Source organism: Ailuropoda melanoleuca, chromosome 6 (assembly GCF_002007445.2).
Source record: "Ailuropoda melanoleuca isolate Jingjing chromosome 6, ASM200744v2, whole genome shotgun sequence".
Taxonomy (NCBI): Eukaryota; Metazoa; Chordata; class Mammalia; order Carnivora; family Ursidae; genus Ailuropoda; species Ailuropoda melanoleuca.
Genome location: NC_048223.1, coordinates 9,612,011 through 9,639,592, shown reverse-complemented (window position 1 = coordinate 9,639,592; position 27,582 = coordinate 9,612,011). Strand labels below are relative to the sequence as shown.

At 52.0% G+C, this 27,582-nt stretch overlaps 1 long non-coding RNA gene across 1 annotated transcript; it reads left to right on the top strand.

The window, feature by feature from the left end:
- Nucleotides 1-153: 153 nt before the first annotated feature.
- On the top strand, nucleotides 154-26,875 carry LOC109488393. Its single transcript, XR_002141366.2, has 3 exons — nucleotides 154-481; nucleotides 24,785-25,051; nucleotides 25,720-26,875. It is a non-coding gene; the product is annotated as an uncharacterized LOC109488393 (long non-coding RNA).
- Nucleotides 26,876-27,582: the final 707 nt, after the last annotated feature.

The following is a 27,582-nucleotide window of genomic DNA, read 5'->3' as shown; positions in this document are numbered from 1 at the left end:
AGTAGACTTACGTTCACGTACTGCTTGGCCCCTAATTCACTTTGTCATTTCTAGGCACATTTTCTGACCACTCTCAACCTCGGTTTCTGGTTGATGTCTATGAGATGCTGCCGGGCTCTCCCACGCAGTCTCCTCTAGGATGACATCCTGCCCTGGAATCAATGGTTCCTCTCACCGTGGGGCTAACTGGGTTGCTGAGGACACCTGTTGACTAGAGCCATGACCCCTTCCTCCTGAGAGCCTAGATGTCCCCTGAGCCAACCACCCATTCATCCTGGGCAGTTCTGGCTTGGCCCAGTGGCTCACCCCGGGTCACAGGGCACATTTCTGATCATGGCCTCTTCTCTCCATCCTCAGCCCAGAGAGAGGATTCTGTCCTGATCTCACTGCCAGCCTCCGCCACCTGGAGCCAAGGATCGGGCTCCTGGCTCACCAGAGCCCCGGAGGAAATGTCTGCATGCTGAGTCAGCGAGGCCCGCAGGTACAGTTTCTCTTGGCTGCTACTCAGGCTTATCAGAGTGCAGTGTCCTTGTTCCCCCAGCGAGTGAGTTCAGACAATCTCTTTCCGGAGATTATGTTCCCAAGCCTCCGTGCAGCCTGGGGCTTTGATAACCACCTGGTGAAGCGGCCTTCACCTCGCCTCCTGGGGAAGCTTCGTGTCATGTTTCGGAGCTGCCTGCCTGAGGGGTGGTGCACGGCCAGAGCTGGGGGTCAGATGTCAGATGAGCGAGTGCTGGTCACCACCTGGGCCAGACAGAGACAGGGTAGGGCCACGAACGGCCGGATGACTCGCACACCCGCGGGCCGGGAGCATCTGCTCTCTCTCCAAGCAGGCAGTGTCAGCCTCCGAGGACCTCCTCTGATTGTGTCGGTGTTTATGCTCTACAGCAAGCAAAAGTGATCCATCCGTCAGACCTCTTGGGTACTGTTGACTTGGTGTCAGGCAACCTTTTTCCGGTGTTGCAACTTATAATTCTATTTAATCCTCATCATAACTTGATAGAGGTAATTTAATTTCCTTCATTCCCATTTTACAGAATATAGGATTGAGACGGCTAAATAACTTCCCAAGAACGTGCTGTTGGCACGTGGGAAAGTTAGGATAGGAGCTGAGGCCGTCTGACACCCTCCTCCAGATCCCTGCCTCCTATACTGCCAGCCTTTGCCCCAGGCTGGGGGCCTTTGTATCCAGTTCTAGGGCCTGCCTGCCCGGGGAAGACCTGTGTTCACCCAGCTCACTGGTAGCAGAGATTCTGAGACCTGCCTTTCTAATCTTCTGGGCTCAGAGCTCTTTCCAAAGATGTTTAAGTTTTTTCTTTTTTTTGGTGGGGAAGATGGCCTTTGAGGGGCGGGGGAGACGGGGGAATGTTTGGTGCTTAGAAACCCCAGAATCGATAGTGGTGGCAAGATAACTGGATTCAGAACAGCAAGGTCTGTGGTTGAGGGCTCCTCTCCCACTGGCACGGAGCACATGGTGGTGAATTCTCCGTTTATCAAGTGTAAACTGGCTCAGGCCTCCCAGAGAAGATTGGGTAATAGAGACCAAGAACCCTAAAAATGTTCCTACATTTTACCCCACAGGGCCATTTCTAGGAATCTGTCCCAGGGAAATCTTTTGAAATACAGGCAAAGCTTTTCGTGTCATTACTTTTGCAATACCACAAATCAAACAAACCAGGGGAATACTCATATGAACCCTGGTTCAGTCCAGGAAAGGAAGACCACATAGCCTTTAAAAATGGTGTTTACGAAGAGAGTTTGATGGAACAAGAGAAATCCTGCTGATTTAAGTTTAAGCCAAAGGTGGAGGCAGGGGAAGGTGAGCACAGAATGACAGAATGATAAATACTTTAGCATCTCAGTTATTTGGAAAGACAAAAATGAATGAAGGGAAAAAGGACTGGAAGGAAAATACTATGATATTGATTGCTCCTCTTGGCAATTTTCTGTCTGTATGGTTTTTGGTAGATTTAGCTCTGCCCGTATAGTTGGAAAAAATAATCAACCAACCAGCCGTAACAATATATAGACGTGAACATTCCGGGGGGTTGGTGCCTCTCCAGACCTTCCAGTGAAGGGCAGGGGCAGCCCCAGCCTTCTCTGCTCCCACAGGGCCCAAGGGAGGGGCGGGCTCAGGGACCCTCAGAAGCACCATGCTGAACTGACCCGGAAGACTTGCTGCCCCAAGGTGAGGGGAGGGAGGAGTGCTCCAGTTCACTCTCCTGGAGGGAGGAGTGTGCGCACCTGGGGTGGCTCCTTCCTGCAGCTGGCTCGGCCAACTTTGCCTGTTGCTTGGGGAGGGCCCAGGAAGGAGCAGACCTGTACTTGGGCTTCCTCTCATCCCTTCTGCAAAGCCAAACAAAATCCATGTTGCCGTGGAAAGCATTGCACGTTGTGTGGGTGTGGAGGAGCAGAGCCTTCAGGCCAGAAGCAGTCTGAATCAGGTCTGGTTTGAAGTCCAGAGAGAAAGCTGGGCAGGCCGGGGAAACCTTCCAGGTGGTGCAGGACGCCCAGCAGGGTCCCAAGCTCCAGGCTGGGGTGGGTCCACCAAATCCAAGCCACAACTCCCCCTGGTTACCAACCTCCTGTGGAACTGAGGGTCCGAATGGCTTGCCCCCCAGACAGGCCGCTGGCTTGGGGAATGAGTGGACGGAGCCTCCATATAGGAGACTGTGGGCCTCAGCAGAGTGCACTCCACAAGGTCCTGCTGCCTCTTCTGTCTTTTGAGTGCTTGCCTTGCTGTGGCGCGCCCTGCCCTGGAAACTACTCTGATGTCTGCACGGGGGTCGGGGGTCGGTTGGATGAACAGCTGGAGCAGCCTGGGACCCGCCCCCACCCTTGGTCTGCTGCCTGGGGGAATCGACCCTGAACAGCAGGGCCGGAGGAGTTGGGTGGGGAGGAGGAGCTGGCCCCCAGAAGAGCCGCAGGGTGCTGAGGACTGAGGAGCCAGGGCAGCGACTCTCCACGTGGCAGTGTTGACAGTGAGGCTCCGCTGGGTGGAAACCTGAGCTCTCCATGGCTCTCCTCTGTTCATGTGATCCCTGTTCATGCTCGTTCCCGAGCCTCTTCTCCACCCACCGCAGACTCACGGCCAGAGCAGTGCCTCCGGCTCTGGCACTGTGCAGATGTGCACATGGGCCCCACGCTGCCCCCCGCTCACCCTGGCTGCCTCGGTCTCCACGCTGGAGTCTGACTCCCCCCCACCCAGGGCAGTCTCAGGTTTCCTTTGCTGGATCTCGTTGGGACTTCTCTCTCCGTGGTGGCTGGACTGGTCCGCTCAGCTATGCCTGGCATGTGTGTGGTCACGGGACAGTTACGGAGTTACTTGGTGCTGGTTATTTTGCTTTTGCGTTTCGTTCATTACTGTTTCTTAATACTGCTTAGATGAGACAGAGATGTGGTTATGTAAAAAGAGTGAGAACTTTTGGCCATCGGTGGCAAGGAAATTCACCAGTGCAGGGCTTCGGTCCTTCCACCTACTTGATGATAGTAGCTACTATTTGTTGAGTGCTTACTGTCTGCTCCACATAGACATCATCGTGCTTCCCCTAGAACAGCCCTACAGAGTAGGTGTTTTTGGATCACTCATTCACGCCACAACTCTTGGACTAGGCTTTGCTGTTCGTCAGGCATTCTTACCACCCCTATTGTAAGGTGCAGCGATCCACGCTCAGAGAGGCTCAGTAACTTGCTGAAGCACTCAAGGCAAGGAATGAAGGGAGGTCAGGGAGGCCTGTGTGTGTAAGGCTGGAATTGGAGGATTGCTGCTGAGAATGGAACCCTGAGGAACATGACTTAGAACCAGCAGGGTGTGTGTGTGTGTGTGTGTGTGTGTGTGTGTGTGTGTGTGTGTGAGTGAGAGATGACTTATTGAGAAGGGGTGTGGCTCTGGAAGAGGACACAAGCACTGATGGACAAGCTTGGGGTCTGCTGGAGATGTGCCCAGTTCATTTTACACGTTCCCCAGACTTTCGTTGAACAGAATAAACACGGAAGGAAGAGCTGAGAACATCAGAACAACTGAGATTGAATTTGAAACCATGAAATTTGTTTTATTAGATCTGACTCTCTAAAGAGCTCCCTGTAAGGCTCAGATTACTTCCAGTGCCCATTTTGATCCAAAGTTCTGAGTGGACACGTACCAGGTACTTGGGCTTGGGCCTGCCACTCTGGGGAGGGAGGGAGAGGGAGAGAGCAAGTGTGGAGCCTGCATGCAAAGAGATACAGCCCAAGTGGAGGTAACTAGACCAACGTGTGTTTCCATGCGCCGCAGGCTGGAGAGCTCATAGTCCACTCCATGGAGGAGTTGCCCCTGAGTTGGGCCTTTTTTAAAAAGTGGGGTAGGAGCTAGATTGGTGAGACAGAGGTAAGGACACGCAGGGAGAAAGCACAGCATGAGTAACAGAGGAGACCTTTTTAAGCATAATTGTTGCAGGCCGGGGTCTAGCTTGAATGGAGTGGGGGAGGGTGTGTGTTCTTTTTTCCTTTCTCATTACTGAGATGTAAGTGGCATATAGCCCCGAATAAGTTTAAGGTGTACAGCCTAATGAGTTGACTTACATAGACTGTGAAATTATTACAATAAATTTAATGTTCATCATCTCATATAGATACAAAAAAAAGAAGTAAAAGAAAAAATTCTTTTTTCTTTGTGATGAGAACTCTTAACAACTCTCCAGTATACCGTACAGCATACAGCCATCTACAGTCGTCTTGTTGTGCATTACCACAACTTATCTTCTAACTAGAAGTTTTCCCCTTGTGCCCACGTCCCTGCAGTGCCCCACCCAGCGCTCCTGCCTCCTTCTAAGTCCGATCTCCTTTTCTATGACTTTGATTTTTCCTTTTTTAAGATTCCATATGTGAGATCATACAGTATTTATCTTTTTCTGTCTTATTTCACTGAGCATAATGCCCTCAAAGTCCATTCTGTTTTTGCAAACGGTAGGATTTCCTTCTTGTTTGTGGCTGAAAAATATTCTGTTGTATGTACCTACCTCAGTTTCACTGTCCACTTGTCCACGGACGCTAGTGGTTTCCGTAGCTTGGCTGTTGTAAATAATGCTGCCGTGAGCACGGGGGTGCAGATATCTCTTCGACATAGTGATTTCATTTCCTTTGGCTATGTTTCCAGAAGTGGAATTGCTGGATCATATTGGTAGTTCTATTTGTAAATTTTTGAGGAACCACCATCCTGTTTTCCGTAGTGGCTGCACCAGTTTGCACTCCCACCAGTAGTGCATGAGGGTTCTCTTCTTCCTACATTCTTGCTATCACTTGTATCTTGTCTTTTTCTTGGCAGCCATTCTCACAGGGACGATCATTTTCCTAATTATTAGTGGTATTGAGCACCTTTTCATGTACCTCTTGGCCATTCATATATTTTTTTAGGGGGGAAATTATCTATTTAGTTCTTTCCCCTTTTAAAAATTTGATTATTTGGGGTATATGTTCTTTGAAAGTTTTAATCTAAGATGTTCCTGCTGAGAAGGAAAAGCAGAGTCCCAGGTCTCATCTGAAGAGTAGAAAAAAATCTGTCTTGAATTTCTTGCCACCCACTCCCACCTGGAAAATCATACCTGGAATCCCTTTCTGGTGAACTGCCCATGCTCTTCCAATCACTGGCAAAGATTAAGAGGCCGTATGACAGGGCTGCCTGGGTGGCTCAGTCAGTTAAGCATCTACCTTCAGCTCAGGTCATGATCTCAGTGTCCTGGGATCAAGCCCGACATCGGGCTCCCTGCTCAGTGGGCAGCCTGCTTCTCCCTTTCCCTCTCTCCCTATTTGTGCTCTCTCTTTCTGTCTCACTCTCTCTCAAATAAATAAATAAAATCTTTCAAACAAAACAAAACAAGAGGTAGGACGACATAGTGGCTATGAGGTCAGCCTGCAGAGCAGAGAGACGTGGATTCTAGTCCTGGCTGAGCCACTTCTCAGTGCTGTACCTTAGGCATACCGTTTAGACTCTCAGTGTCATATTTTACTCAGCTGTCTAAAGGAGATGATGAGAACTTGCGTTTTTTTGTTGTGAAGATTGAGATATAATGCTAGAAGTTCCAGTGTCTCTGTGGCTCAGACCGTGCAGAGTCACATTCAAGAAAGCCCAGTCCGAGAGCCAGAAGTAACTTAAAAAGTTTGTCAGTTCTCGAAGAACCTTATAGGAGAGCCGTTCTGTAACTCTCCAGAGTGATTCCCAAAGCCACTCTCCTTTTCCCTCAATTCTCCTGTATCTGCTGCAGAAATCCTCACTTACCAAAGGGCTTTTCTGTTCTTTCCCTAATGATTAGCTGAGCTGCAGCATGACGTGGCAAGTGGAGGGAGGATGTGAGTGTTCATACGTTGTTTGTTTGTTTGTTTACAAAGCACTTAGCACAGAGCCTGGCTATTTAAGACCTCAATGCATTCTGCTCTTAATAGGAAACACTGTGGGGGAGCCTGGGTGGCTCAGTCCGTTAAGCTCCTGCCTTCTGCTCAGGTCATGATCCCAGGGTCCTGGGATGGAGCCCCTGCCCAGTGGGGAGCCTGCTTCTCCCTCTCCCTCTTCCTGCCACTCCTCCTGCTTGTGTGCTCCTTCTCTCCCCCTCTGTCAAATAAATAAATTCAATCTTAAAAAAAAAAATAAAGGAAACACTACGGAAGCACATAGTAATTGTTCAAAAATTGGAATTCAAAAATGTAATCAGCTAATACAAATAGTATTTTTTCTTCTAAAAATATTAAATAACTGAACACCATTATTTAAATCTTGAAACTTTTGTAAAGTAATGCCCCTGATGTTTTAGTTCCATCGATCTGCTTCCTGAAATGGTGTCTGTGGATCAGCAAGGGAAATCCTCTCCCCCGGCCAGCTCCAGCAGCCTTTCTAGTTCCCTTTGCCAGTCCTTGTCCCCAAAACCACAGTGAACACTGCTGAAATTCCAGGGCAATTCAGGGAGCTCTGGAGCTGGAAGGGATTCAGGACCCCTTGGCCTCCAGAACAAGAGGGGCCGCCAGAAAGAAATTCCAGGTGGGAGTGGGCAGGCAAGGAGTCCAAGTGACTCGCCACTTGTGTTTATTGGAGTTGGTTGGAGCCTTAACTGAGAAGAATTGTGTGAGGACAGAGGAGAGATGGACAGTAGAACAAGAGCCATTCATTCATTCATTCATTCACCAGCCCTTCATTGAGTAGCTGCTGGTAACTGGCAGACTGTCTTGTCCAAGGATAGCCGCACATCATATTTATTCCACCCTACGTGCTTTTCTTACAGTGTGACTGTCACTCTTTCCACTGAGAAGTGAGTACATATGTTTATTCCCTTTCAGTCTGGAAGGGTGTGTGTGGCTACCTTGATCAACAGAGTGCAGTGGAAGTCATGCTATATGACTTACAACTTTAGGTCATAGAACGATACAGATTCCTCTTGTGTTTGTTGGTTTGACTCTCTGTCTCCTCTTGGATGCTCGCCCTGAGCACCCAGCCACCCAGAGGGAGCCTGGGCCAAGTGGAGGGGCCCAGCTAGTGTTTGGCCAGCACGCAGCATCAACCACCAGCCATTATGAATGGTCCTTCAGATGGTTCTAGACTCTAGTTAAGGCCCCACATGCTGTGGGTACGATGTCCGTGCTGTGGTAAGTTTCCGACCTGTGGCAGTGCTGGACACAATAAGAAACTGTTGCTGTTTTGAGTCACTGGTTGTCAGGATAGTTTGTTACGCAGCAGGAGATTGCTAATACGTAGGCTCTGTGGGGAGGCAGGGCCCACAGAGTGGAAGCGCTCTCAGGGTGTCTGGGGAGATCTCTAAGTTAGCAGACAGCCATCCTCTTGCTTGATAAGGCAGGATAGAGAGAAGCACTGAAGACGTTTGTCAATCTCTGCTGGGGCTGTGGGGATGAGGGCTCAGAAAGGCTTTTTGGAAGAGGTGACACTTGATCTTGGCCTGGAAGGGCAAGTAAGAGTTTGCCAGGGGGGAGGATGGAAAATGGGGAAGAGTGTGCGGAGAATCCCTGGGAAATGGCTGTCAGGGAGTGATCTGGCTTTTCTCAGTTGGTGCATGCATGACTGGTCTCTTGAAGAACTGCCCATAGCGTGGGGCCTGGCACCTGGCACAACCCTGGTATCTGGCAGGGCGCATCAGGATGGCAGCTCCAAAACCCGGTCCCAAGCCAGGCTCTGGACCCTGGCAAGGTGCCAGGCAGTGGTCCCCCACAACAGTGGAGACTCCTTCCGGATTCTGAAGGGCCAGTTTCTGAAGGGACTGGAGACCGGCGGTGGTGGGGGGGGACAGCAACCACAGCCAATGCAGTGGGCTAGCATTGGGAAGTTTCAAAATGGTGCCCTGCTCTGGGGGGCGGGGGAGGCGTTCTTAATTTGAATCACAGCAGCATCAATGATCTGACTTCCTTCAGATGCTCCCAGCCGCTCCTCATGGTCCAGCCACACTGCATGAACTACCCTTCTCTGAACATTGCTTCTCCCCAATTTTCTTGGGTTTGTCCTTCCTGCTATTTTCACCTCATCCCTCACCTCAGGTGTCCCCCCTCTGGGAGGACCTTGGAGATGCTCCCAGTCTTCTTAGGACTGCACAGCCCCCTCTGTCACAGCCCTGAGATGTGGTGATGCCCTGACCTGCTCACCCGTGGGCTTCCCTGACTAGGTTTAGGACAGTGGGGAATTAGAGTAGGTGGGCTTGGGGTGTCTGTAAGTGTCCTGTGGTTTGGTCCATGTGTCCTCTCTAGGTACGTGTACTGGCATATGTCTCTGCGTGTCCATGTGTGTCTAATCCCGGATGTATCTTCTGTGACTGCGTGCCTGTGTGTGTTGCGTGCCTGTGTGGGGATGCTCCCTCTGGGCTGAGAGTGGGGGGTAGAGACAGTCACCCGTCAGGAACCAGCCAGCTATGTCTTCATGGAGTCTTTTGCCTGCCAGCCTCCCAGGACAGCCAGCCCGCCCAGCCCAGCCGAGCAAGACACTCTGCGCCCTCTCTTCCAAGTTAGGACATGTGACACAGACACAGCCATGGCCCTGCCCACCCTCCATCCCCCCTGCCTGGGTGGTGTGCGTGTAGACATGGCCAGCATCTCCCTGGTCTCCGTGCTGCTCAGTAAGGAACGGATTATAATTCCTGGGCAGGCTGCATCTGCAACCAACTTGAGGGAAATAATTGTTGAGCGAGTTGAAAGAAAAAAATCGTAGCAAGGAACTTCAATCCAGCCAGCCATCCATGTCATTAAATTAGGCTAATCTAAATCCTCAGAGCCTAATTTAGCAGCCTCCAAGACCAACCGAAGCCTTACCCTACATGGCTTTCTGGAGTTCCCACTGCAGTGTCCCCGGCAGAGGGGAGCTTCGGGGAGTACAGTGGGCAGTGACCTCATGGCCTGAGGACACACAAAGCTAAGATGGACACCAGCTGCTCCTCGGGGACCTGGCTGTGCAGGAGGAGGCCTGGGCTGGGGAGCGGGCGGGGTTCCTGTGCTGGCCCTGCCCTGCGCCAGGGCCCAGCCACCCCAGGCCTCATCTGAGCTGGCCCAGCTCACAGGGGCCATTAGCAACATGAACAGGGAGGGGCTGGTGTGGGGCTGAGGCCGAATTCCCTCAAAGTTCCCTTAGTTTTGCTCCTCTGAGCTGAGAGCTGTGCCTTGTCAACACCAACCTATGGCTGAGTGGAAGGAAGAATGCAAGATGAATCCGTGCTATAAAATACAGCTTTTGTAATGACTATTGTGAAGCATTAATTCCTTCGCCCATTCAGATACTTAGGGACTCATTAATTCAACCATTGCTCCCCTCCGTTATTTGTTTTTTCTTAGACCTTCTCCCTCCCCCATTCTCTCTGATGTACTCATTCATTCACCAGCTCTTCCTATCCTCCTTCCCTCCCTCCCTCCTTCCCTGCTTCCCTTCTTTCTTCCCTTACTCCCTCCTTGTATTCCTACCTTGAGGAATTGCCTGGGAGATGCTTATCCCAGCGGCTGGCCAGAAATGAAAAGCACTTGAGGCCTCTTGCCTCAAGGACCTGTGTCTGGCCAGGCTCCTGAACTTGCTTCTCTTCCTGGATCCTTGCTCCTGGCTCCCCACTGTCCCCTTACTGGCATTTCCTCCCTGCTCCCCTTCCTGGGGGGGTGGGGGCATGGGAGCTGATGGTGGGCTGTTGGGCACGCCTTTGCCAGGGGCACTCAGGAGGAAAGGTGCCGAACTGACCTGATAAATGAACCAACAGGGATGTGTGGCCTGGCCCCCCTCCCCTTTGATCAAAAGCCTCTGAACCCCTGATGACACCCCATGGCGTATTCCTCTATTAATCAGAAAAGCCTTGACAGATGTAAGCAATTTGTCTTGGGAGAGGACTGGAGGGGGGGTGTGGAGAGGGAGCCCGCTCCAGCTCCATCAGCCTGGAGAAGATGCTGAGGGGAAGTCTTGAAATGGGGGCTGAATTCATGCATACTAAGAAGGCAGGAGAACCAAGAGCCAGGCAGATCAGAAAGAGAAGCGTTTTCATTTCAAAGCATATTTCTTCCTTGATTGAATAGGGCCCCCCCCACTACCACCACCAAACCATGTTGCTGGAATGAGGCTGGGATCCAGGGGTTAATCCCACCCAGACCCCTCCAGGGCTCAGATGCTTGGAGCAACAGGGGCTGGCAGGTGGGGTTCAGGTGTGGGCTCCCTGACAGAGCAGCAGTCAGCATTCTCCTAGTGCCCTGGGGTTGCTTCGGTCCCTGCCTGCTGCTGTCGGGGAACCTCGGCCCCCGCTGAAGCCACCGTGCAGCAGTCCAGAGCTGGCACTGGAGACGCAGAGAGGAAGTCATGTCCACTGTCAGAAACACCCAGCCTAGACCGCCAGGCAGATACGTAACCCAGGAAATGAGTCTTGAGATGGGGGTGGGGAAGAGAGGGAGGGTCCCTGGTGCAGTGTGGACAGAGACGGGATCACCAGCTCGACAAGGTGGGGATATTCCCAAAGGAGGAAACAGAAGCTGGGTCTTCAGAGATGGGTAGATGTGCTCACATGGGAAGGATCTTCCCTTCTTTGTCAGTTTGGAGAACTTCTCCTCATCCTTCAAGACCCAGCTGGGCCTCCTCCTCTCTTCGCCTCTTTGCCTCACTAATTCTGGAGGTTGGAAACTATGTCTGACTCATCTCTGTGTCCTATGTCTGACTCATCTCTGTGTCCTAGTGCCTAGCCCAGGGCCTGGCATAGAGTAACAACAAATGCTCCCTGAAGTGAGTGGAACAGAGTTGCAGACAGTGGGAACAGCGTGTACAAAGGCACAGAGGCAGGCAGGAATCAACGTGGGGGTATAAGAAAACTACAGCCTGTGTTTACATCGGCAGGGCTGTGTCCACACAGCGTCCTGTATCAGTAGGGAAACTGAACACTGGTTTGCATTTCTCAGTTTTTATTCGGTTGTCTGGTACCCTACAAAGACAGCCTAGAGATTTGGCTGCAACCGAGGAGTATATACAATCTTATTTTCATTGTGGTTTAAAAAAAAAAAAAAAGAGTGCTCCATGAATCTGTTTAGATGCTTCAAACATAGATTTTAAAACTCACTCTTGCAAATCTCAGAGACCAGAGCCACAGCCAGTGTTTTGATCATTTGCCTCCTTCCCTTTCCAATAAACACCTAACATACTTTGCCAAGCTTTCTGTGGTCGGGATTTACAGATCTGTGACTCACCCAAGTGAGCCAGGGAACATGAAAAGATGTCGCTGGGGAGAAATATGCAGGAAGGATGGGAGAGGTCAGCGCCTCCACCAAGCAGGACAGACTCCCACAGCTTTTCCTAATAAACAAGTTTCCAGGGCTCTTTGAATTCTTCCGGAGAGGAGAGGAACGTTAGCATTCACATGGAGGGGAGGAACATCATGGACAGTGACCACGTGGGCCTGGATCCTGAGAGAGGGGGTGTAAGCTCGGGCAGGAAACAGAACTGGGAGGTGGGCCGGTGCCCGAGTCGCAGTTGCTGACAACCAGCATTGAGCACCTGCTGTTTGCCCATCTCACAGAGAAGGTGGATTGTCTTGTCTGAGGTCTTGTGGCCTGTTAGCAGGGAGCTGGGATCAAAACTGGGTTTGTTGATTCCAAAGAGCCTGTTGTTCCGTATTCCACTGTGATTTGGGCAGTGTTGGGCCTTTCGGTAGGGCTGGGTCCCGGGGCCTGGGCCTGTACTGTCTCACCGGCAGATTGCTGCTCGTTGAAACATGCCCAAGGACGCTCACTGTTACCGAGGCTCTCAAACTAGTTCCAACGGAGTTTGGGCTAAGTGGATTTCAAATAGGATTCACCCTATTAGGGCTTAGGGTGTCCTCTGAATGCCCTCCAACCTGCAGAACGGACCCTCTGCCAACCAGGACTGCGCATGTGTAAGTTCCATTCCCCATGCCCACGCTGTTTCCACCAACTGCCTGACCCCCTGCGAGGCCAGTGCGGCATCCCCCCCAACCCGCGCACAGCCCGCCTGGGCTCCTCTGGCCTCCGTTTATGTCCTGGTCTCCAAGCGCCTGACCATGATAATAAAAAGCTGTCCTGCTTACTCAGTGCTTCTGGGCTAATTCCCCAACCCCTCCAAGAGGTGGGTCCCACTGTCTTCGTTTCTCTGATGAGACAGTGGAAACTCCGGGAGGTTAAGGAACTGGCCAGAGGTCACCCAGCTAGGAAGTGATGGCAGCCATCTGAATGTCGCATCTGTATGTCTGGGGAGCCGGCGTCCCCAGTGTCTGTGCTCTTCTGTCTGCAGGCCACCTCACACAGGGTCACTGCCCTCCTCTGGGCTGCCACTGGCTTGGGCCCATCTCATCAGGTGAGGGGACTGGCCCCTTCCTCTCCCAGTGCCATTTAAACCTAGCTTTTCACTCTGTTAGGCATTGTAGCATGATCAGACCTCAGCAAGTTCTGGAGGGTCGTTCTTTGCAGGGGTGAGCCTGTGGCCATGTGCATCTGTGCATGTGTATGAGACCACATGTGCATGTGACTGTGGGTGTGAGCCTATGTGTGCATGTGAGTGTGTTGGTGGGCAGGGATGGGAAACAAGACAGAGAGGAGTGGGAAGGAACTTAGGACAGAAGAGGTTTCCAGGAGATGAGAGGGGGCCTTGTGTTCCCAGGGCTCTCTGCTGTACATCGCAGGGGACCAGAGCAGAGCGAGCCTGGGGAGCCCTAATAGGGGTGCGGAGCCTGGAGCCCTGGGATGCACAAGGCCTCTGTGAGGTAGACACACTCCTTTATGACCTACTTGGCCATGGCTTCCAGGCAGCCTGGCACAGACTCGTATAGACCCACAGGAAAAAAGACAAGCTTCCCACAAAAGCAGGACCTGCTTAATGATGAGGTGTGAAGAAATAGAGTAATAGCTGCCATTAGCTGAGCACATCTTATATGCTTAATGTGTTATGTTCGTGAATGTATGCAATCCTTATACCCTTGCAAGGGGTACATTATGAATAAGGAAACTGGCCCAGAGAGGTTAAGAGGCTTGGCAAGTTTGTGCAGCACACTGCTGAATGTGGAAACATGAATCAGGACAAGGTTGGGTCTGATTTCCAGTGACTGAAGCTGAGAGTCCTCCTGGGGGAATGCCAGGTCTAAGCTGGTGGGGGGCAGTGCCTCTGATCAAGGAGGACCCATGTGTTTCCCACTGTTGGCACAGAGTATGTGTCAGCAATGTTGACAGAACTTTGGAGAGCTTTGTATCTGAGTCTCGAAGGTCAAGTAAGGCTTCACTAGGGAGACCCCATGGCAAGTACATGTTCTCACCAAGCTCATCCTGCCTCTGAGTCATTCAGCTGGTCTTCCCCTTCCTTTCCTCCGTCTGGTTCGTATCCACTTGTAGAGGCTGAGTTCCAGGCCTACCTCCTCCAGGAAGCCTTGCTTATCTAGTCCAGCCATGTTGATCATACCCCCAGGGCAGCCCCACCCTGGCCTGTGTGCACAATGGCTGGACCCAACCTGGGTGCTCCAACGTGGTGGAAACACCACAGCCCGGAGGCCCAGCAGAAGGCTGGCTGGCCAAAACGGAGAGGGAAGTGAGGCAATGAGCCATTGTCATCTGCTGAACAAACGCAGTGGTGGGGAGCTATCAGTGGCCTCTCGTGTGGAAATAAATCCTAGTCAAAGAGCTGCAACTGAGCAGGTCCTCGCAGAGTGCAGATGTGAATATAACCGGCACACTATTTTTAAAATGCCTCTGAACATACATTCTAAAGTGAATAAGCTGGCTTTTTGCTCCGAAATCCCACCTACCCACGCAGGCAAAGCCATGGCGTTTGCGTTCTCGGGCAGAAGCCTAGAAGACGGTGCTCCCTAGGGCAGGGAAGGAGGAGATGCCCAGAGGAGTCTGTCATGCTCCAAGAGGGGAAACCTCTCTTAGTCTTGGAAGGAAGAAGGAAAGAGAAAGAAGGCAGGGGAAGTGGCCCTGAGTGTGTCTTCCAGCTTCCCCTACAAGCGCTCCCCACCATGAAACCCAAGAGAGATGTGGTATGAGAAGATGCAGAGAAGTCTGGGGGTATTTCCGATTTCAGGGTGTATTTATGGTTCACATAGAGGTAGACGGAACATTTTGATCCCTGTTAGAGAAGTCCTGCCTCCAACATGGTGCCACTGCCCAGAGGACAGAGTCAGCAATGGCTGGACAGGGAACTCTGTGAATAGTGGACGGTCTTCTTTGGTCTTTCTCTAGAGGAATCTCGAATTGTCCACAAGTTCCCACTGGGAGATATAGGAAGAAGGGAGCAGAACGACTGGGGACCCAGAGTAGAGACCAGGACGGGGGAGGCTGGGACACAGGGCATGCAGTATCACTGAGGATGGGACTGGGTGCTGTGGTGGGGGGTCCCAGTGGGCACAGGCCATGCTGAAGGAAAGTCCATGAGTTCTCAGCCCTGAACACAATCAGAGGACGTCAGGAGTTGAGGGAACGATTCCAAAGCTTGTCTCTCACTTTCCTGAGACCCCTCCCCCACCATAAAAGGGCCACATAAGGTTCCCCTACTCTTAGAAGATGTTTTGGTAAGAAAAAGAGGAAAGCAGGAGAAAGACGGAATATTTACCTGAAAGGGACTGGGATTCCTTTCATCGTTAAACTCAGTGGCCATCTGCTTCCCTCCGCTATCCTGATAGAGGAGATAATTTATAGAAAATACTGTATGGTGACTAACATAGCATAATAAGATAAAATTTTAAAAAAACTAAAGGAAGTTTCAGTTTGGGGTTTAGTCCAGTGTATGAAATTTTTGATCGTGAAAACAAGATGAATGTCAAGTTTGGCTGTAACTTTATGCTGAGGGCACAGTACCTCACATGTGAGAAATCTTTTCTCTTTCTCAGATAATGTACCATTTATCATCTTAAGTACTATTATCATTTATTATTTGAAATACCCAGAACCACCGGCCTTTGAAGACCGTTATACCCCACTTCTTCCTCCCCTCAAATGGGAAAGTTCTTGCTGTACTCCCTTCCTCTTCCATCCCAGTTCCTGTGTATTCTCCAGTGTGCAACCCTTTTGTGGGGGAGAGAAGCCAGGGTGGAGATGTGCTCTCCAGCAGCCCAGCTTAGCTGGTATCCCACAGGGAGGGGACCTGGCCAGCTGGAGTGCACATTGCCAGAAGGAGTGACAGATCTAAGCTTTGTAGCCTGAAACCACATTTACTATCTTAGCTTTTGGCTGCAAGTAGCAACTCAACTAAGGGTGACTTAGAAAAGACAGATACTTAACAGGAAGACTGAAGAAAAGTGGCTCCAGAGTTAGTGCAGTGGCTTTAAGATGTCATCAAGTGCCAAGGCTCTTTCCAGTTATTTTCCTATCCTTAGCACATCAGCATTTTAGCCCCCATGCATGTTGCCTCACAGTCACGATATAGCTGCCGTAACTCCAGACATCACTTTCTCATACAAGTATATTCAAATTTAGCTCATATGCCTCTCTTTTCTGGTAGGAAGACTTCCTGACCAGGGTAGGGGGCTCATATGCCCACACCCCAGACTAGGTTCTACACCCACCTGCCCTGGATCAAGACATCTAGTATCAGGTAATCGAGGGTCTCTTAGAAAGGTTGTGATGTGTTTAGGCCAGAAAGCCAACAACGTTTGCCAGTGGTTCAAGTAAGGCCAGGCAAGGAGCAGAGCCAGGGCAGGAAGCCTCATGAGGCAAAAGCTAAGAGGAGACAAAAAAGAGGATTAGAGTGGATCACTGCCGAGCTGCCCTGTAGATGATGACGATGATGGTGATAGGGATGGAGCTGCATGTGCTGGGGCGCTTACCACGTGTCACACTTGCTGTGCACTGAGCAGTGCACAGTTCGTCCTCACCGCAGTGCTGTTGTTTTACCCGTAGGGGAGTTGAGGCCCACTCTGCGTGCTAGCAGTGGGGGGTGTCATTATTGCGCCCCACCGTGGCTGCTGGTGTGGGATGCCAGCAGCATTTCAAAGCGGCTGCTGTGCGTAGATTCCTTCTTCCTTCTCCCACCACCTGTTTAAAAATACTCGATGAGTCTCCTCCGCCAGACTGCTCAAAGGTCCTCACGTTCTGGGAGGCACTGGAGAACAAGACTGACGAGGTCCCTGGTCTCATGGAGCTACATTCCAGTGGGAAGCATGGGAGAGTCTCAGTCGGTCAGTCAACAAGAAGGACACTGTGGTAAGGTCATGGTAACAAGTGGGTGCCACCAGGGGTGCCTGGAGAGAGAGCCCCGTGCGTCCGGTGGTTTGGTAAGGGCTCTCTGAGGGGAAGGTGGTTGGGTTGAAACTTCAGTGTGAGATGTTGCAGCCGCCTGACGATCCAGGGGAAGGGAATTCCAGGCACAGGAACAGCAAGGGCCAGGCTTAGGGGTTGTCCGTAGCATTTGAAGAACAAAAGAAAATCGCCCTGGCTGGAGCCTGGCTGGGCAGGGATGAGAGTGCCTGGAGAGGAGTCTGGGCATTTTCCCAGGTGATACGGGACACACTAGAGAGTCCTCAGCAGGGGAATGCCTCATCTGAGGTATGCTGTTGGACGTGTACTCCTGCGCACAGAGCTCTCCCTTTGCTGTGGGGCACACTGACCCTCCTTGTCCAGTGGGCACTGGTCATGTCTCCCTCGGAGGTCTGCAAGTTCTTGGAGGTGAGAACAGAACGGTGCCTCCTCCTGCACCTGTGTGAAGCCATCAGCAGTGAACCAGTGACAGAGAAGCCGGTGGCATGAGTGCATACTGGAAGTTCCTGTCTTCACCCTAAGGGACCTGACGTCAGCTGTCCTAGGTGGAGAGTGCACGTGAAGTTATCTGCTTCTCTCAAGTGCTGGGCTCGCCCATTTCGCACAGCACAGCAGGCTTGGAAGGGAATATCTTTCTTCCCTGAGAGACGTTTCTCCAGGGGGTTGGGGGTTCTTCTCGATCCGGCCTCCCCACGCGAGCTTGGAGGCAGCCCTGGGTCTCATTAGGAGGAGACTGTCAGATGATGTCAGCGTCCGGCAGATCATTCCCACAATGAGCTCTGATAGGTAGCAGACGTGTGCTGGGGGTGACCTGGTGAGCGGCTACCCCTCCGCCCCCACCCGCCAGCCAGGGGGCCTCCCCCGCCCTCGCAAGGTGCTCTCAGAACTCGACTCTGAATACACGAAACATGAGGCCGTCCCCCTTAATCAGAGCTGACTTATGGGAAAATTAAACACAGAAGGACACGCCAGCTCCAGAGAAGGTTCCTTCCCCGCCTTCCTGTAGGCTTAGCCTGACTGTGAGCACCTTTCAGGGGAAAGGCTGACCCTGCTGTCAGCCAGAGAGCTGTGACCCCGTGGTGGCAGTTGCATTGAGATGACGTGTTCCTATTGACTGGAACAGGGAGGCTAGTCACAAAAGACGAGTAAAAGGCAGAAATCTTTTTGTTTGGAATGTGCTGTCTACTTTCTAAGTCCTCGTGGCGGGATATCATTGATCTTTCAGAAGTACCGAACTAAAGTCTCATTAAGTTTTTCCAGGTGCGTCAGGTACAAATTATCTACTTCCTTCTGCAGCCATTAGAAGGAATGCAGCTTCTGCTTGAGGCAGTTTACAATAGAGAGCCAAGGGGGCCAGGGCAGAGGGACTGTCAGGAGGCCAGGCCTGGGAAACCTGGAGAAATGGTTCAGGATGTTCAACTCTGTGGAGGGAAGACGGAGCTAGGCTGTGACTGGACTCCACTGTCACCATTCAGATTGAAGGACAGGTCAAGAGTCTTCTCCTTTGAGCCACATTGAACTTGCATATGGGGCACCAGGGTGATCCAGAGCCAGGGGTCTTCTTCATACACCCTAATTTGTCCAGAGAGCCCTTTGAAGGCTGCTGTGGGCGCCCTCTCCACTTAAAAAGACCCTTTCTCGTGAGGATTTAAAGCATATGCTTGCTTGGCCAAGGCTGTCAAAATGCATCACAGAGATGGTCCCAAACCAACCACTGAGCACCCCCCCGTCCTGATCAAAGCAGAAAAGGCAGACGTCCCGCTGCCCATGGATGCTGGAGCAGAATGTGGGGGGAGCCAGCTGGGACTGCAGGCTGACAGCCTCACTAGTCATGGATTTGGGGGTGGGGGCTGCTGTCCATTTGCTGCTGACCAGTTAGGCACCTGGACGAGCCCTGGACCCAAGGTATCTGAGATGGATTAGTGACTACTCATGTCCAAAGCCAGAGCACAGCCACTTGGGCTAGACCAGGGAATCAGAGTCTGGCAGGGCTGGATGGGGAGGGCCATCCCTACAAGAGCTAGGTAGAAAAAAAACAGATGGTGCTTGTTCCCTGGAGGTGGGCAGAGGACCAGAGGAGATCCTGGAAGCCCCAAATCTGAAGCTAACTCTACAACAGGAACCTTCCTTGAGCACCCGCCATACGCCTGGCATCATGCCAGAGCTGTCATGCTAAGCCTCACGCAGCCTCCTACCAGGCCTTGGGGGTGGGCATACTAGTGCCTCCCAGTTTGACAGCACAATGAAGCACAGAGACTGAGTGCCATGACCAACTTCACCCAGCTAGCTCATGGCACAGTTAGGATTTGAACCCATGGCTGCGTGAGACCAAAGTTGGAGCCCCTAATCCCCCACTGTATCACTGCCCAGAGATCAGACTGGACATAGCCTCATCACAGAGGAAAGGTGATGGTCAGGGGGACTGAGAGCTTGGGGGTACAAGGGCTTCCCAGTGGGAGGCTGGCATGGAGGAATTCCATGTGTGGAGAACCCCAGCTCAGCAGTTGTACACCCAGGGGAAGATCAGAAGAGGAGGATTAGAGCGATTTGGGGGGAGCGGCAGGGTCATAGGTCCCAGCCTGGATCTGCCTGGAGATGGCTGGGGGGGTTGGCAGGGCCAGGGAAGAGCGACCCATATTCTCCATCTCATCACTCTTCCTGACACCCTTGAGTCTGGGGTGCGGTCCCATTCTCTGCAAACTTCTGAGAAAAAGGGACTCAGAGGTAAAGTGAGTGGTGGCTGGCTTATGGTCATTACAACGAAGAGGCTGGTTTCAGAAGAAAGCTGCTAATCATCTTAGAAGATGAACCATCTAGGATCTTGAAGGCCTTGCCTTGGGAAGACTTCAGGTGAAGAAGAGGCACTGTGTCTAGGAGAGAAGCAAGATTGCATAGCTTCCTGGACTCGGCTTTTCTGGTTCCCTGGCTCAGACAGCCCGGCTGTCTCAGGACACCAGGCCACTCTCATCCTATATTTTCTGAAAGTGTCTATTGAAACCATTTGCCTATTTTAAAGAACTGGATTGCTTTCTTAGTATTGAGGTGTAAGAATTCTTCACATATTCCTGGTGTCACTACCTCTTTTCAGTTCTATAATTCCTGGTTTTCAGTGCTTCTGTGAAATGGGCTCTGCCGAGAAGATGCTTTCCCTCTCCTGAGGGAGACACCTGTTCATACCTGCCTCCCCACCTGTCCAGTGGGGAGAATGACTCCATGCCCAGGTGGTTGCGAGGTCTCAGTGAGGAGATGCTCATGAAGAGCATCGTGGTCTGAGACCTGGCACCCAGGAGGACTGGGGCAGGGGGGCCCAGCCAGGGGCCCCCAGTGCAGCACCTTGTGTGTGTCTGTTTTAAGCTGAGGGGAGAAGCAGAGTAGTTGAGTTTAAGAGGGCCTTAATGAGAAATCAAAAACTTCTGACCTCGCAAATGTGTTGTTAAGCAGAAAGAAAGTTGTGTTATACGCAACTAATGAATCGGTGAACACTACATCGAAAACTAATTACTATATGTTGGCTAACCAAACATAATAAAAAGAAAGGAGCAGAAAGGCAAGCCACAGACTGGCAGGTACTATATTCAATAAAAAGGATACTAACAACTAAAAAGGGGCAAAAGATTTGAGTAGCTCCTTCACAAAAGAAGACATCTGAATGGCCAGCCAGGCACATGGAAGAACGCTGAGTGTCATTTGTCAGAAATTCAGATTAAATCACGTGAGCTATCACTGCACCCCCACTAGGATGGCTGAAGTTAAAGAGACTGACAATACCAAGTGCTGGTGAGGGTGTGGGGTAACCAGAGCACTGCTGCTTTGCTGGTGGGCTGCGAAAACATAGAGCCACTTTAGAAAACTGTGTGTCAGGTCTTTCTAGAGGGAAACAACACCCGCACAGTGGTCCAGCGACGCCACCCACAGGTGTTGCCCTGAGACAAAGGAAAACAGATATCTCCACAAAGACTTGTATGCAAATCCTCAGAGAAGCTTTATTCATAATAGCAAAAGCCTAAAACAACCTCAAAGCCCATCAGCAAGTGAAGGAACGAATACATTGTGACATATTAGTGCAATGGGATACTAACTCAGCATTGAAGTCAGCAAACACCTGGTGAGCACAGTAGCATGGATAAACATCAAAATCCTGCAGAGGGAAGGAAATCAGGCGCAAAAGAGTGCCTATTCTATTTCCCATGTATATGAATCTCTAGAAAAGCCAAGTGGAATATATAATGATGGAAAACAGACTGGTGGTTGCTTAGAGCCTGAGGTGGAAGGGAGTCTCGACTAGGAAGGGGCCTGGAGTCCTTCAGAGAGGTGAGAATGTTCTTTACCTTGATCGTGGCGATGGTTACATGGGTTATATACATTGTCAAGACTCATCAAAACACAGACTTAATATGGATGTCTTTTACTGAGTGGCTTTATACCTCAATAAAGTTGACTGCAGGGATATTACTCAGACATGAGGCAGTCTTGACAAGACCCTCAGATATGAGGCAGGGACCCATCACCAGAGAGAGCCCCCACAAGGAGCACCCTTCGGATTATACCCCCTTCACAGCCGCCTGTGCTGGGTATCTCTGTTTGCTCCCCCACCCTCCTTCCTGCTCTGTGTCTGGGAGGCTGGCTGGAGTGGACTGTGTGGATGGTGCCCTGTGATCTTCCCATCAGAATCACCAGCAGCAGGCACCAGCAGGAGATCCGAGGGCAGAGGACGGGGTGTTGCTGCAGGCCGCCCATGCCCCTGGACTGAAGGACATAACCCCCTGAAGGCAGCCCTGTCTGGATGGCTTTCCCTTCTGGGTTCTGGTAGCCCTCCCATCGTCCCACCGTTTCTGAGTCTGCATTGTCCCAAAGCGCCCTACACCTGCCCACAATGTCTGAGCCGTCCGTTGGTTAAACCCCCTTCAAATTCTCCTAATTCGAATGTGCCACCTCTTGCTTGAGGGGATCCCAGTGGACAGAGCACACAATCTGGTGAAACAAAACAGAGGCTCTGACCCTGGCAGAAGAATCTGGGGTGCAGGTGCGGGTGGCCGAAGCAGGGCCAAGGAGCCCCGCATTTCCCATCAATGCGCGAGCTTTCACGCTATCGCCTAGGAGAGCTGGCCGCCGGGGGCGCAGTCCTCGTCCAAAGCCTAGCCCAGGCCTGGGCAAATTCCTTCCCTTGGTTCCCTACAGGGGTTAAGACTTTTTTAAATTAGTGCATTCCAAGGGACAGTAGTAGGCACACAGAGGGGACGGACACAAGGGTCCCGCAGCACGCAGGTGGCACACAGCCGCCACTGCCCGGAGCCCTGCGTGGCTGAGTCCGGCGCCCGTGGGTGGAGCCGCCGCGCGGGTGTCACTCAGCAGCTGCTGTATTGGGCTCGCTCTCGGCAGGGCCGCCTTTACTGCGTGACCGCCTCTTCTCCTCATGCCCGCACCGTGGCTGAGACACTACCGTTTCCATTCTCTACACAAGATGAAAGGACGTTCAACAAAATCAGGTAACCCGTCTGAGGTCATACCGCTTACAGCTGGCAAGCCCGGCTTCGAACCCAGCTCTCCTTCTTGGTCTGACTCCCAGTACACCTTGCTGCTGCCCTTCCTTACTCATCTTGGGGTTGAAAAGCTCACAGCTTGTTCGGTGTTACCCCCACCTATAAAACCCAAGGACCAAAAGGATCGGTTTTCTGGCACCCTCCAAAATGCCTCAGCGAAACCCCAGACCCCAGGCCTTGCTGAGCAGAGAGGAGGGGAGGCAGTTGGCCAGGCCATCTGTCTATCTGCCCCCCACCCCCCGGGCCCCGTCAGAATCCACAATGGGGGGCACCTGGGTGGCACAGCAGTTAAGCGTCTGCCTTCAGCTCAGGGCGTGATCCCGGCGTTCTGGGATCGAGCCCCACATCAGGCTCCTCCGCTATGAGCCTGCTTCTTCCTCTCCCACTCCCCCTGCTTGTGTTCCCTCTCTCGCTGGCTGTCTCTATCTCTGTCAAATTAATAAATAAAATCTTTAAAAAAAAAATCCACAATGGAACAGAGCCCAGGGGACTCACCTCACTGCACAGGGCACTCGTCCTTGGCAGTGGGAGCTCCTTTGTGTTCCAATGTCATGGGGGGGGGCGTTGTTGACGTCACGTGTCGGGCTGCCCAGGTCTCTGAAACACCTTGTGAGCTGTCCCAGCAACAGCACTGGTCCCCGGGCTCCCTTTGTGGCTGGTGGCCAAGGCTGACCTCGTCTCCTGGGCCTCCCTGCTGATCCCCCAAACACCCAACTGCACACTCTATGCTTGTTTTTGGAGTGTATAAAACATTCATGTGGAGTTTATAGGATATCTACAAAGTGACCACCCTTGTACATCGCCAGGATCTGAGGAACCCTGTGTGAGCAGACACCCCTTATCCCTTGGACTAGGGTGTCTTAAGAGCAGCGCTGGGTCACTTGGGGCAGGATAATTCTCAGGGCAGTGTGTGGGGGGCTGTCTTGTGCTTTGTGGGTATTCAACAGCATCCCCGGCCAGTAGCACACTCCTACCCACCATATTTGCAACAATCAAATTCTTCTCCAGACACTGTCAAATATCTCTTGGTGGGGGGCAAAATCACCCCAGTGGCGAAGCTCGCCCGTGGAGAAGACCACCATTGTGACTTGGTGACAGTCAGGACTTTGATTTTTAGAGTTGTAACACCCATGCACACATCCCTAAAGCAACATGGTTTTGTTTTGCTCGTTCTAAAATTTGGTAGACATGGACTCACACGTACATGCTCTCGAGTCTGAACAGGCTGCGTCCTGCCGCTGTGTGTAATCGCCTGCTGTGCGTTTTCATTGCTGTGCAGCATTTTGTCGTGTGAACACGCCTCCCTGTGCTGTCCTGCACGCTAGCACCGCCAGCCCTGGGCTGCTTCGCTGGGGCTGTGCAGAGCGGGGCCGCTGGGCATGCGTGCCTGCCGCTCTCCTGGTGCACACGTGTGTGTGCTTCTCCAGAGCGTATACCTGGGAGTGGAATTTCTCCTAGGGGTCACAGGGAATGGACATTGTGTTTTGAGTAGTCGTATTAAATCAGCCGCCCACTGGCAGGGTGTGAACATTCCTGTTGTTTCACATCATTGCCAACAGTTGAGATGACCATTTTTCAAACATTCATCAACTGATGCATGCGTACATGTTATGTTCTTCACACCCTATTTGTCTGCACACCGTTGGGAGCCTGCCCCCCGCCCCATGCTATCCCAAGTGATTGGAGCTTTCCTCTGACTTTGCTGTGTCTGCCCGCATTGTAGCTGCCTCATTTCAGTCCCCTGTTTCTCTTGCCTGGGAGCCTCACAAAAGCAGGGATGTGTCTGTGTCCCCCAGTCCCCTTGCAGACCCTGTGTTGGATGAATGAATGAATAATTCTTTTGAGGGGGGAGATCTGCATATATGTTAGCCTCTCCTTCGACAAGAGGAGAAATGGGGCCCATAGCTCCAAGGGGAGGCAGGCAGAGGCTTTGGACTCTTAACCTGTGTTTCCCAGTGGGACCCAAGCCCCAGCCGTCTCCCACCCCCAGCTGCCTCTTGGGCTGAAAGAACAAAAAGACCTTAGAGTCCTCCTCCTTCTTATTGTTCCCTACCCACCCCCACTCCCAAATACACTTTTTCCTGAAAGCCACTTGGGATCCCAAAAGGGAGACAGCAGGCATGTTGGGGGGACCTGCCGCACTTCCCACGGTGGCTGGATTTCCGGAAGGTCTCGGCTGGGGAGAGGACATATGCCAGTGCTGTGACTGGGGCACCGCTGCAGTGCGGGCTGTTTGTTTCTCAGCTGCATTTGGGGAACAGTGACATTGACTGTCATTTCCCATCCAGGAAGACTTGGGGAGGGCAGACAGAAGGGCACTAGGGAGCCAGAAGCTATAGAGGCCAGTAGCCTGGAATCCTGAGAGTGTGGGAACACGGAGAGGCAGCAGTGAGGGAGTGCCTTCCCCACAGACATAGTGCGTGGGTGATGGCCAGTGGGCCAGCCTGGCCTGGTGGAGGACGGGCCCAACAGATGGTGGTGGTAACCAGCAGGTGCACTTGCTCAGGGCCCCCTGTATGCCTGGCAGCCTATTAGGTACTTTATGGGTATCGTGCTGTTTTCCTGTCTTACAGCGAGGGTCGGCATCATGGCCATTATACAGATGAGGAGCCCAAGGCTCGGAGACTAGGAGCAGCTTGTCTGCGGGCTGTGCTTCTGCAGCAGGCACACACTCCAGCCAGGGCTGTTGAGTGGACTCAGGACCCTCCCACTATGTTCATGCTCGTTGGAGGCAAAGCCACAACAAACCTTAGCCACATGAACCACGGAGGGCAGCACCCAGAGCAGAGAGTGACTTCAGCAGCCCCTGAGAACCAAGCGAACCTCTCCAGAGTCTGGAGGTAGGTGTGGGGGGGAGGGGGTACGTGTGAGAGCAGGCCTGGCGGGGGGCGGTTTGGAAGAGCAGGGGAGCCCTTGAGAGATGAAGAGATTCCACTGGGGGGGCATTCAGTGGTTTAAAGTGAAGGACCATTTTGGTTGCTAAGGTTACTGTCTACCATCTTTCTAGAGTATCTCCCAGTGTGCATTTTCAAAGTGTGGACAGTTTTGAAACCCTTTCACCCAGATGACCCCTCATAAAGTCTGAGGGAATAGAGTTGCCGGATAAAACACAAGATGCCCAGTTAAATTTGAATTTCAGATAAACATCAAATAATGTTTTAGTAGAAGTATGTCCCAAGTACTGCCTAGAATATACTTGTAGGAAAAGATTATTTGTTGATTATCTGAAAATCAAATCGATCTGGGCAACCTTTATTTTCATTTTGCTAAATTTGGCAACCCTAAGAGGAGGCCTGGACTGGTGTCCCCATTTTACCTGGAAAGGAACAGAGGCACAGAGAAGTTGTGTGGGGCGTGGCCGACACCGGCACTGCACCCCGATCCCAAGCCTGGGCCCTTTCCACTCCACACAGCTGCCACCTCTGAGAGCTAATTGCTGCACGGAGTTGCAACCTGACATCTGGGGCATGTGTCAGACCACAACAGAGCCTGTCTTCCCTTTCATCAGGCCCAGCCGGGGGAGCTGCCGGAGCCCTCGGAGGGAGGGAGAGCCGTAACTTCAAAGGCCATGTCACTGAGAATTCCAGCTACAGCCTTCCAGGTTTGCTTTTGGCTTCATTTCTTGGACTCACTTGGCTCTGGGAACTGAGGTTTTACTTGTATGTACGGAGAAGATACTGCTGCTTTTTTCCACTGGGGGGAAAATGCCACCTTCGCTAAATGGTGTGTGGCCATTTTCCAAATTCCTTTACATGGATCCATTCATCCTCACATCAACCCCATGAAATGCCTTCATGTACTCTTGTCCCCATATTACAGATGGAATCATTGAACCTGAGGCATTCTGGGAGCTGTCCAGGGAGCACAGAACAGGGCTGGCTCTGCTTCAAAGGTCTCGCTGGGCCACCACAGTGAGGGGAAAATTATGTGATACGGGGAGTGGCTCCCAGATTCCAGAATATAAATCTCACCAAGCCAGAGCCCAGCAAACCAAGTCCTCCCAGATTCTGCCTTCGTCCTTTGCCTTTTCTGTGAAGGAGGCAGTTTCAGAAGGCATGGAAGTAAACTAAGATTTGAACTTTTCCTCCGAAGAAGTGGTCCCCACATACGTCTTTAGGACTGGTCAGCGCCTCCTCACGTCTTGCTCTCCTCCTCCTTCTGTGGGCTTTCTGTCGCTGGGGTGCAGCGTTAACATTCAGAACCACCAGCAATGATGCGAACTGTGTCCACTGATATTGCAGAAAGATTATCGGCCACGGGCAGAGAAGAGGAAGCAATTTGGGGTCCTGCTTTACTCCCTAACGGAAGAGCCCCTGCCCCATTCCTCTGGCCAGCCAAAGTCTCCTGGCCGACAGTCCCAAGGCTTGGCGATCAGGTCACTGTTGGGGGAGATGCCACACTGCGTGGGAGGGGCCTCCAGCCGCAGCAACCACTCTTCTGGTGTGTGGCAGTGGGGTTCAGTCCCATCAGCACACCATGTTGCCATGTGGTTTGCGCAGCTTTCCTTCAGAGCAGAGGTGGTCCTGGCCCCCACGCATTCCATTCCTCAAGTGTATCTGTGGGTGTGTGTGTTGGGGGGTCGTGCTGCGCTGGGTGCCGTAACCAGCTTCTCTCCTTGAGACAGCTCAGACGGACCTCGGCTGGGCTCCTTGCCTTGCTGGGAAGCCGGGGCGGGGCGGGGGGGAAGGGGGGGTGAAGCCTCAGAGACACAGTTTGTGGTATCAGCACAGATGGGAACACATTGTATGTGTGTGTGTGCATGCACACGTGCACATGTGCTGTGAGCTAGACGGTCCTGTCCTCCTGAAACAGAAAGGACAAGAGAGCCTCCACTCTCAAGCCCATTTCAACAGTCAGGACAAGTGAGAGAAAGAATAGCCTTCCAGACTCACGGTTAAGAACAGGTGAACCGCCACCATGACAAGGCTACATGTACGTGTGTTGATCAACAGCTAAGCCCAGCTGCCTGGCCATCCCCTCCAGGGTGCCAGCATGTAAGTGAAGTCGTCTTGTATCCATGAGACCCAGCTTATGCGCCAGCTGAATACCACAAGGAATCTCCATTGATGCCATACAGAATAGAAGGATCACCCAGATGAGCCCTACTTGAATGCCTAACTCACAAAATTGTGAGAAGTAATTAAATAGTTGCTGTTTAAACATCTTAAAAAAAACAAAACAAAACAAAACAGCAACAGGCTAAAATGCATACGGATTACGACAGCCTCCAGGCTGACTTCTCACTGTGCCATTCCCACTGCTGCCAGAAGGATCTCTCCCAGGGCTGCCCCTGGTGGGTAGCAGTTCCCTGATGGCTGTGGTACTGGGTTCAGATTCAGCAGCCAGCCACTTAAGTCCTCCTCCCCCATCT